General features: G+C 36.9%; 1 protein-coding gene across 2 annotated transcripts in view; it reads left to right on the plus strand.

Moving 5' to 3' along the window:
- The window catches only part of LOC132103085 (polypeptide N-acetylgalactosaminyltransferase 1-like), a 111,036-nt gene that overhangs the window by 32,100 nt on the left and 66,398 nt on the right, over nucleotides 1-12,538 (plus strand). The window lies entirely within an intron of this gene.

Below are 12,538 nucleotides of genomic sequence, written 5' to 3' on the forward strand. Positions count from 1 at the left end.
AGGTCACTCATAATCCCAATCATATTCTCAATCCCAATGAACCTCTTTCATGCTTATAGGAGCAGATCTTTGATTGCATATGCCAGTATAGAGGTTGAGAGAATAGTTGGCAACTTTTTAAAGAACAAAATAGTGATAGAATTTTTTTAAAGAACATTTTAAGAATGAATATTTAATGTAATAATTATATAAAGCAGTAGGGGTGTAACGATTCGCTTAACAGTGTGATACAACTCATGATACTGAGCTCATGATACGATTTTCTCACCATTTCTTTTAACAAAATGAGATTTAAAACCAATTGTGAATGAAAATGCGTCCTTTTATTATTTCTCAGGCAAAATTCAGCATATTTCTTTGTAAAATTGAAATGTCAAATTTGAATTGATATTTTGAATTGATAATACAATAATATAATACAAATAAAATAAATATCTTAATTCAAATAAACTAAAGATTTACCTGTGTCCTTTTAATTTAAAATTAGAGGCAACCACTGTGTTTTTATACATGCAGGGTCAGTAGTTTTTGATTTAGATTAGATTGAATAATTTTGAAAAATGAAGCAAAAATAGAATGGTATATAACTTTGTAAAACAATACTTTTAAAACGTCTTCAGCAGTCGGGCTGAATGAGAATGCAGATTCACTCTCTGACAGCAGGTGGCGCTTATGGAACAGCAGCAATAACGCTTTTCCTTGCTTACCACTGTAAACAAATTAGAGCTGCTCTTATGAACACTGCGTTAATATGCTTGATACAGAGACAAAGTGTAAAGAAAACACCATCTAAACATTTCTGCAGTCAGTTCTCCTCATAGATATTCATATAACCCCCCCACCCCAAATTGTATTGCGATTCGTTTAACATCTCAACTGACTTGAATAGTCACATATTTTAATTAATTTTCAACTTGCTCAGGGCAAAGACTATAGAGTACCCGAGACGCGTCACCCGTATAGTTTTGATTGGAAAAAAATATAGAATATAGAGTAGGGATGCACGATATTAACTGACTGATATTGGAATCGGCCGATAATGGCTTTAAATGTAAATATCTGCATCGGCCCAATATGAAAAAATATGTTGATATGTCTTACCAAAAAGGGGAATACATTAACTCGCAAGTGCTCAGGGTGTGCTAGTGATTAGATCACGTCAGCAATGTGGCACATTCTTGAAGCAAAGTTTTGTCTGAATGATTCACTCTTTTGGATCGCTGCATTTAACTTGTGTTTCTGATTAAATAACGCATAAAACTAGTATGTTTTGATTAAAAGTTCAGAAGCTATAGCTTACATGAAAAAAAAAAAATCATAAACATGACACTTGTAAATTAAATAATTTTATATATACTTATTTATTCTTTAATGTGTAATAGCTATGTTTTTTTTTTAAAGAAATCATTAGCTCTTAAAGATTTTCAGAAAATTTTTACAACTCTTGCTTTAGACCATCTACAAATGTTAAATCTTAAAATAAAATGTAAGGATTGACACTGCATCTTTCTGGGGAAAAATGCAGTGATTGATATATAATTTATTTATAGTTAATTTCAAAGCTTCAATGTACTGTCAAAAAACCTTCATTATTGTTTAATTCTAACAAATATGTTCTTGTTAAAAACTAACCAAAATTAAAACAATTTGCGTATGATTTCTGCACAGGAAAGACTTGGTGTTGTTTCCAAACTAAAGGAAATATATCGGTATCAGACTAAATGAGTTGGAAAATATTGGTATATCGGATATCGGCAAATATCCAATATCGTGCATCCCTAATATAGAGTATGAATATAAAGCCTCTATGAATATATTCAATAATGAATGGATGATAAGACATGTTTTATCTGTTGCTGTTTTGTGATGCTTCTGAAATTCTGCAATTTTATGGCATTGTTGTTCGGTTTATGATGGATTTTATATGCGAGTTTTATTACATCGGTTGAGGTTGCGACTTGTGTGCATTGCATTTTAATGAAGAGGGACATTTTGTTGGTTTTCTCTGGGTTTTTTACACACAAACACATACACAGAGTTTCTCCACCCATGGACATCGATGCTTAAAATGTTTTAACAGTCTGTCTTGGGTTGAGTGCCACATGTGTCGTTTGAGGCCGAGCTCTCAGACGGTTCTTATGCTCTCTTAGGAGTGGTGTTGAGCCAGATGGACAGAGTCAGTCTTTCTCCCTCATTGCCTTAATTATGTGTATCTAATGTTCCAGTGCTCTTATATACACATACTCTTCATAGTAGTAAAGGCCCCGGTATGTGTGTTGTTTCACATGCTCAGCTGTGAAACACTGCACGCTATTGTCTCTGTAACACCTCTGTATATTATGTAAGCAAACCAAGCAGGCTTCGTATAACATTCGGCTGAGTGCCATCACATGACACAGCATCGGTATTACATGGCATGTGCTTCCATACGTTCCATAAAACACTCATAAATTCCTCAATCTCGATCGCATTAGCACCATATGCCACATTGATAGGTGGGCAATGATTTCCTTATAAATCCTGTCATCTTGGCCTTTCTGATGGTTCAGTCAGATGAAATGTGCTAGTTTGAAGATTAAAGGATGTTGCCATCATTTACTTTCATTTATGTCGTACTAAACCAGTATGACTTACTTTCTTCCATGGAACAACACTACAGGTAATGAGACATTTGGAAGATTGTGCTGGTTGCTCTTTTCCATGTAATTACAGTGCATGGGCATGGGACCTTTCAAGCTTAAAAAAGGTCACAAAAGCACCATTAAAGTATCAAACAATTTCATACAGCTCAACTAAAGCCATATTATAGTTTTGTGGGAGAAACAGACTGAAGTTTAAGTTGATAATTGAAAATCATTCAGTCCATTAGAGTAGTATTGATAACCTATTCATGAGTAACTCATACTTTTGAGCTGGATGTTTTCTAGGTTAAACTGTTAACAAAAGAGGTCTAAATTAGTGTTGGGTGATATGGTCATTTGTCAAATCGTCATATCGTCAGCCCGTGAGATCGACGATACACGATATTATCATGCATGTGTGGAGCAAGAGAGAGACTCTTTGTTCTTGTCATAGCAAAACTATTTGGTGTTTTAAACCGCGCATGTGCGCAAGAGAGAGCCTATGGAGTCACCAATAATAAAAAAATATATACTTTCAAACATACTGATAAACTAATGTAAAATATAAAAAATACTGTATTTAAAACAGCTAGTTCATATATAGTCGGCGCAACTGTCATATCGCGCGTAGGGAAGTTATCAGTCTAAATGTTCTGCAAAATCAGTCAACGGTGAAAATCAATCTAGATTTCATTTAAAGTCCAGCAGTTCAACACTAATATTGGGCATAAACGAACATGTTAAATATAAAGTAATAAAAAACAGGTGAGTTCATATATTTGGAGTAAAGTTGAATTGAACTGATGCATCAGTCATACAGCACTCCGGACCGCGCACCTCATGATGAGACCGACGCACCGCCACAGAAACAAGAAAGAGATGCATTCTAACACAACTGTGGCATTAAACAATTAAAAGTTAGTGAGGGCTCGTTTAAAATATTGCACATATATAGGCCGTTCAGATTACTTGTTAAAGTGCAATGAAATACCTTATATCTGCAGACGATGTACGTCTTTTTTTGGATGGAGACTTTGTAATGGCCGAAACTATGTATTTTGCATGCATCACATTATAGTGTGGAGTGCATGAAAATAATAACAAGGCAGCAGAGCGAATTTATAATCCATAGTGGTTCTCACGTAGTCCTTCTACGTCATCACCACATAGTGAGTGTTATAAGTGATCAGTCTTTAAGAAAAGCAATACGCGAGAACCACTATAGATGATAAGTTCGCTGTGCCACCTTGTTATTGTCTTTACTTTATTTGTAACGCCAAGAAAGAGTTAATTTCTCATGTATGAGAAGAGTGTGTTGCCGTGTACCAGCCTTTTAATGTGTGGGACACCAACTCCTCATTTTCTATCTTTTTCATTTCATGGATTTAACGAGTTATCCGAGTGAAAGTGGACAACTTCAGCGACTATACAGGCTCTAATGCTCCTGCGCTCGCGCGTGCGGTGTGTGTGTGAGTGTGTGTGTGTGAAATGCGGTGCTGAAATGAAATAGGTGGGTGGTTTGATAGCCAAATTATAATAAGCTGCCTAATAAAAATTATAGTTATTATTATAATAATCTAATACGTTAATAGGAAAATGAGCCTAATATCATCTTGATTATCGACAGAGAAATCTGTTTATGTCGATATCTCTGACTATCGTCGATAGACTCGATACACGATACTATCGTCTATTGGCACAACCCTAGTTTAAATATTTGTTTCAAGATTCAAATATGGCTGCTTCTCATATGGATGGACCACTTTTATGAGTCTTTCATGGTAGCTTTGCATCAATGTATATATATATCGTGCACCCCTAGTAGAAACTTGGTACTCGCTGTAAATCAAGAAAACGAGATTCAAACAATAAGAGTACACAGTGTTGAGCTATATAACAGAGATTAGTTTTCTGGGTTGCACTTTATTTTACAGTACGTGTACTTACATGTACTTATAGTGTACTTACAGTGTATTTATCTAAGAAAGTTCTGGTAATACAAGGTAACTACATGGGTTAGGGTTAGGTTTAGGGGTAAGTTCAGGGTTAGTACCTAGTTATTACATATTACATTGTGAATGATGCTTGTACTGTGTGTTTATCTGTCTGGGTTCATTTCCTTTCTGAAACTTTGGCAGTGTTGTGGTTGTTGATCTCATGAAGAAAGAGTCACTGTGAGTGAGAAAGCACATATTTTCTGGTGTCCATGTGAAAGAGAGAGAAAAAATGACTGAATAGTGTTCCATTTCCTTATGGTTTGGGTTTATGATGATTGCATCGATGATCGGATATACTAGCGGGAAGTCAGTGTCCTGCTGTGGAGAGGAACAGAGGCTGTATCCTGTCATGCTGCCTTGATGCATCTGAACATATGACGATGTGTCAGAGCGACAGAGAGTGAGATAATGGAAAAAATGTTGGCAAGAAATATTGTGTTTCTTTTTCTTTGGCATGCATGAAAGGTGTATTGACAGAGCAGAGTAATTTATGTTCATCCAAGCAGTGACTAATTTGAAAACACCACGTCTCCTAATTTCAAAGCTATTGAGTAGATTAATCACTGAATTGCTCCACTGACATCAGCTCTAGAAAAACAATGTGAAAATACTATTGCAAACATACCATTGACTCATGTCTCATGACTCATGTCAATGTGAATGGCCAGTGTCAATTTTCAAACAAGCTTTTGTAGATAAGTGTGTGTATGTATATATATGTGTGTGTGTGTGTGTGCATGTGTGCATGTGCACGTGCGCGTGTGCATATATATAATTGTAAAATGTGTATTATTTTTTTAGATAACCAGTATAAGGTATGCATATTATATTGGTTGATATTGGATATTTAATTGTGCATTCTAATGTCACCAACTTTTACTTTTTTATTGCTGTCTAATTGGGAAGAACAGTGCTACAGACGTCTGGGTGACTGTGTCTATCACGGGTGTTGCTTTCTGTATGTGATATGTGTCTTAATAGGGTAGCAAGTCAGCTGACCTGAGGGGTGCAGCTCTCTGAGGGCCATAAAGCATTTAAGAGGGAAGAACAACTGCTTTTGTGATCAATTTAGTCCAGGAGCTTTTTGCTGCTGAAAATGAATTGATCTTCTTTTTTTGTGTGTGTGTTTACAAGAGGGTTAATGTAAGTGCCTTTGTGTGGGTTCTTGTTAGTTTTGAAGTTAGCCTTTTTACTTATGATCCATACCAATTATTTTTAGTGTATGAAAATGTATTTGTTTAAAGCAGCATTTCCTTGTTTTGTTTTTTTATATAAAATGGTGTGTTCCACTATGTAGACATCAGGGTTCCCTTTCAGTCGGTCACTCTCGATAGTCGGTGACCGACGAATATGGGATATCGCTTCGATAGACCAATCTACTTTGAGTGTAAACTAAACGAGCCAATGCACATTGGCATGCAATTATTGCATACAGCTACTTGTTCTGAGCCCCGGCCTACACCTAATAGGGGCGCAGGCGGCTCTCACAGGGCACTGGAAGGGGCAGCACCCATGGCGCTTTGATAGGGATCCCATATTCGTCGGTCACCGACGTGGCGTCAAGAGTGACCGACTGAAAGGGAACGTCTCGGTTACGTATGGTAACCCTCATTCCCTGAAGGAGGGAACGGAGACGCCACGTCCCGTCGCCATGGTTGCTGTACCGCCGCTGAGTTGCCGGGTCCCCGGCTCGGCTCCTCAGCGAAAAAATTGGAATGCATTGCACCTGCTGCCTTCTTATACTCACGCAGTGATCAGCGGCAGCTGTATGCAATAATTGCATGCCAATGTGCATTGGCTCGTTTAGTTTACACTCGAAGTAGATTGGTCTATCGAAGCGATATCCCATATTCGTCGGTCACCGATGTGGCATCTCCGTTCCCTCCTTCAGGGAACGAGGGTTACCATACGTAACCGAGACATTTCGGCGGGTCTTAAAAAAGTCTTAAAAACCCTTAAATTTAGTTGCATCAAATTTAAGGCCTTAAAAAGTCTTAAACTGTACAGGAAAGTCTTAATTATGATTTCCAGAGGTCTTAAATTTGGGGACAGATAAAACAGAATTGCGATATAGCTGAATGTGAAAATTAAACTTCAGAAGGCTAACGTTATGATTTCATTAAATAAACATGAACACTGCACGTTCACAGTCCGGTTCTGTGCTGCTTTGTTTTCTGCTGTTACCGGGGAAACAGTTATATTCTACCAAACGCTTCACCTGCTGGCAGAATGAATGAGCATTTTCAAAAAAACTTTAGTTTTGTTCAGAGTTCAGACAAATGTGAAAGTCGACCCATGTTTTTACCCTGCAAACAAGCAGAGCTTTAAATGTGAACTGGTGGATCAATAAAAAGACAATGCATTATAAAAATCGAAAAAGTATAGGGGTTTGCGATGTGGTCTACAAATCCTGCAATAATATCGCAATTGTTGTTTTAACTACTGTATGTGCAATTTTATATTATCCAGTATATCACGAAAAGTGAACAAAATGCCTACAGAGTGTGTGCATACGTTAAGTAGTGAAGTCTAGCAGGTTAGACTAGTGCACGTGCGTGCGCATTATTAGTGTGTTCTTCCACTGCATGAATCAGTCTATTAAAATGCATTTGAATTATCATATACTTCAAGATATGGGACAGAAAATGTATATATTTATATCATTTCATATAGCTAATATCACACGAAGAGTGCCGTTTTTTTCTCCAAAAGTCAGCATGATTACAAATGTGATACTGATTTTATACAACAGTTCAGTAAACAAGGAGTTAATATTAAGAGACTTATGTTTTAGATACTGTAGTTCCTGGTTTTGCTCTATTTCTTCAACAAAAATAATTCCAAACACAACCACAGCTGTTTTGCGTCTCTGAACAACACAACAGTGTTTCATTTCTGGATGAATTGCCCATGTAAATGATTCAGTTCAGTTACAGTAGCATAAACAACCATTTTGAAATTGTCCATAAGCATGGTAGAAAATAATTTTGTAAAACTAAATTACAGTTAAAAATAAACCTTGACTAACAAGTGTACTTAAATCGTGGTGGGTACTTAAGTTCGTGGTGGGTTGTTTTACTTTGTATCGAGGGCATTTTACCCGCTCAGTACATTAAGTTCTGAGTAATGCTAATTAATAATTACTTAGTATGACAGCTTGTGTTTACACAGTATTGTAGAAAATGGTTATGTAAAACTAAAGTACAATGAAACAAAATTTGACTAACAAGTGGACTATAATAAAATTCCAAAAGAATGTATGAAATATGTGTATATTAGGAATGGGCCTTTTTCAAAAGTAATGTATTTAAATATTTGGACTCATAAAATTTTTTCCAGTATTTGTTTGTTTAAATGACGTTTATTTTTTTTTATAATACAACCCGAATTCCGGAAAAGTTGGGACGTTTTTTAAATTTTAATAAAATGAAAACTAAAAGACTTTCAAATCACATGAGCCAATATTTTATTCACAATAGAACATAGATAACATAGCAAATGTTTAAACTGAGAAAGTTTACAATTTTATGCACAAAATGAGCTCATTTCAATTTTGATTTCTGCTACAGGTCTCAAAATAGTTGGGACGGGGCATGTTTACCATGGTGTAGCATCTCCTTTTCTTTTCAAAACAGTTTGAAGACATCTGGGCATTGAGGCTATGAGTTGCTGGAGTTTTGCTGTTGGAATTTGGTCCCATTCTTGCCTTATATAGATTTCCAGCTGCTGAAGAGTTCGTGGTCGTCTTTGACGTATTTTTCGTTTAATGATGCGCCAAATGTTCTCTATAGGTGAAAGATCTGGACTGCAGGCAGGCCAGGTTAGCACCCGGACTCTTCTACGACGAAGCCATGCTGTTGTTATAGCTGCAGTATGTGGTTTTGCATTGTCCTGCTGAAATAAACAAGGCCTTCCCTGAAAAAGACGTTGTTTGGAGGGAAGCATATGTTTCTCTTTCCAACAAGAATGTCAAATTTGGACTCGTCTGACCATAAAACACTATTCCACTTTGAAATAGTCCATTTTAAATGAGCCTTGGCCCACAGGACACGACGGCGCTTCTGGACCATGTTCACATATGGCTTCCTTTTTGCAAGATAGAGCTTTAGTTGGCATCTGCTGATGGCACGGCGGATTGTGTTTACCGACAGTGGTTTCTGAAAGTATTCCTGGGCCCATTTAGTAATGTCATTGACACAATCATGCCGATGAGTGATGCAGTGTCGTCTGAGAGCCCGAAGACCACGGGCATCCAATAAAGGTCTCCGGCCTTGTCCCTTACGCACAGAGATTTCTCCAGTTTCTCTGAATCTTTTGATGATGTTATGCACTGTAGATGATGAGATTTGCAAAGCCTTTGCAATTTGACGTTGAGGAACATTGTTTTTAAAGTTTTCCACAATTTTTTTACGCAGTCTTTCACAGATTGGAGAGCCTCTGCCCATCTTTACTTCTGAGAGACTCTGCTTCTCTAAGACAAAGCTTTTGATATCATTTAACTTAATTAATCACTAGATGTTCTCCCAGCTGAATCTTTTCAAAACTGCTTGCTTTTTTAGCCATTTGTTGCCCCCGTGCCAACTTTTTTGAGACCTGTAGCAGGCATAAAATTTTAAATGAGCTAATTAAGTGGATAAAAGTGTAAAATCTCTCAGTTTAAACATTTGCTACATTATCTATGTTCTATTGTGAATAAAATATTGGCTCATGTGATTTGAAATTCCTTTAGTTTTCATTTTATTAAAATTTTAAAAACGTCCCAACTTTTCCGGAATTCGGGTTGTAATATGTTTTTGCCACCATTTCTGAACAAGCTTATGATTAGGCATTATACACAACAGTGTCCTACAACAGCATTATGTCTCAATGTTTTCTTTTGGTTGAAAACGTGTGTAAACAAACCAAAAAAAAAAGAACATAAAAAACATAAAGAACAAAAGCATTCAAGCCCAAGCAGAGCAAACGGAAAAAAATAAAGCAGACCATGCCAATACAGTAAAGAATGTACAAACACTCGAGTCGGCCTTAATTGTGTTTATATTGTTTCATATGTTAGTGTTGAGGAAAAACAATAATATCCTCATGCTTGGGTGAAAGCTGACTCCTCAGTCTGAGAAAAATAAGAATGCAAGCCGACATAGATGTTCCAGAGACACAAAGATAACGGTGCACTAAGCAAAGTTTCTTACAGCACTGTGTGTTTTCCATTCTTAAAGCACTCTCACCGAGGAAACTTAAAGGAAACGCATGTCTCAAGATCGTTCCACTGTCAGATAAGCTCTCTTCTCAGCTCAGTCGGGCTGACCTGCAGTCGTGAATACAGTGATGGACAGCTGTCTTTCCTCAGTCAACTGGTGTTTGAATTTCATGCCATTTCTCATTGTGGTGGATATATTAAGATAACTCAGTTTCACTGATTAATTTGATCAAAAGAGGGATGCACCAAAATTAAAATTCTTGGCTTAAGCCAAAGCCGAACAAAATGAAACACTGGGCCGAAGGCCAAATACAGAATACTGAACATGGTTTTTCACATTTCCCCCCCCCTATGTAGGCCTAATGTTCCTTTTTTTTCATCATTGCATTAATTAAATTGCCAAAATGTGAATTTTACTGTTTTGTCCTGCTTTTCAAATAATAAAATCAATTTCAAAACAACAATTTTTTTTTTTTACAGTCTAGCAGACATTTTACCAACAAAGCACAATTTAACTTAAAATTAATAATAAGTTGGTAAAATAATATTTTTGGACCATTTTTGAGACTTTTACTGTACAAATAAAGGCAGCCTTGCTGAACAGAACTTCAGATCCCAATTTGAACACTGTGTGTGAATGTTATAATGAATGTATTAATGGAGCTGTTGTAGGGTAATTATTATTATCATTATTATTGTCTTAGTTTTTTATTTTATTTTACAGAACTACAGTAAAATTACAACACTCATTTATGAATGTTGATTGAGCTGTTGCTTTTTCTCGGCTTTTATTTCGGCAGAAACCCACAGGAAAATCTCAGTGCTTCTTTTTGTTGACAACAGCATGCAGATTTCGAAATGATTCTCATTACGAATTTGGGAAGATGTTTGTCGCTTTGTAGGCCTCACATTGTCACATGCCTTTAAAAAATTCACAAAAATGTTACTGAGCTTTGTGCTTGTAATGATTTCTGTGTCTTTCTCTGATAGTTTTAAATACTTTCACACTGCCGACATGTTTGCTGCATTAGTGTGTGCCTCTATTTGATTGCTTTAGTCATTGTTCATTACATATTCTGCCTTTTTCGCTTATTCGGCCGAACACTGAAAGATTTTTTTTTTTTGCTATTTTCAGCCAAATAATGACGGTTGCGAATATTCAGTGCATCCCTAAATCAAAAGTAATTCCAGTTTGTAAGGCCAGTTTGATCAAACTAATTCCAAACTTCGCAAGTCTGATGACAACGTCATTCTGTGATCAAATACAGTACATTTCGCTATTACAGACTTTTAGTTTTTGTGATTAGGATTTGTCACAGATTCCCTGCATTTACAGCCAGCAAAGCATCACGTAGTAGTTTTTTTATTTTTGTGTATATTATTTATAGATTTGTGCACACCCCTAGAGTATATGTGTCTGTATTCCATGTGTTTCAGTATCTCGTGAAGGATATAAAGGCAGATTGTTGTCTTAGTGACCTTCCCACAGTAGATGAGAGACTTTAATTGGGCTTTTGTTCACCTAGCAGCTGTTGCCATGGTTCCTGGCTCTAGTGCTAGAGTCGAACACCTTAGAAACACATCAGCATATTTAAGTTTGTGAATATTGGGGAGTTTGTCTAACAACCACAGTCTCTGGGTTCAGATGCAGTGTGTGTGTGTGTGTGTAGAAAGGTCTGTACAGTGTGTGAGGAATTGGAAAAGAACTTTTGATGAAGCGGAGTGGCTCAGTGACCAGCACCTTGCTCAAGACCGCACTGCTACTGTGTGTGCGAGTGTCACTTTCCGTCTGATAGAGATGTTGGGCTGCATGCTGATCATTTTTTCATCTTGGCTCAGAATGCGGTACGCCAGAACAGCACGTAGGAGAATAACCCGGAATAACCATTTCTGACTCCATCATCTCTACAAACACACGCACAATGCGCGAACACTTCAGTTGAGGTAATGAGGGAAAGGAAGAGAATATATTAGGCTGGAAAGAGAGGAGAGAGTGTCTGAAATAATTTTGTAGTCGTTTCCGACCATGACTTTGCTCTTCATTTGATAGATTTGCATGCGGCTGCTCCATTTTCATAGTGATTTCTAATTTATCACGAGTCTGAAATTTAATCACCAGGCACTGTGGTCATTCTTCTTTAGTTCTCTTGAATCCTTTCTAAAAGGAAAATGTGGGAAATCTGCTAAACAATTTTTAGAGATAATTTTTTAGATTACATATTTAGCCTAACCATAAGTTTTTGCATTTACTAAAGAAAGTCTTAGGGCCCTAAGGCGCGGCGCAAATGTTTTTGGCCAATGTATTTCCGCCCATTTGTGCGCCAATGGGCATGCTGGTCTAAAAAAGAGGTGTGTTCAGGCGCATTGTTGGCGCGTTGCTATTTTGAGGAACTGAAAATAGACTGTGCCATAGACCAACTCAAATCTGGTCTAAAGTCTGGCGCAATATTTTCTCTTTGTTATTTCAAGAGCTCCTATAATATAATAAATATAATATAATAAAATGCTCCTATAGGTGGGCGAACAATGCGCGTACAGTTTGCTTATTACACACACAGGAACATTATTAAAAAAGAAACATTACATTCCGCCTTGTATATAGCAAACCCGCCATGGCGCAAGCGCAACTGGCTTTTAAAGGAGATGAGACTCTGATTGGTTTATTGCACGTTATGGCCATTGTGCCCATTATGCCCATAAAACACCCATTACTCATTGAGAGA

This window comes from Carassius carassius, chromosome 24 (genome assembly GCF_963082965.1).
Source record: "Carassius carassius chromosome 24, fCarCar2.1, whole genome shotgun sequence".
In the NCBI taxonomy this organism is placed as follows: Eukaryota; Metazoa; Chordata; class Actinopteri; order Cypriniformes; family Cyprinidae; genus Carassius; species Carassius carassius.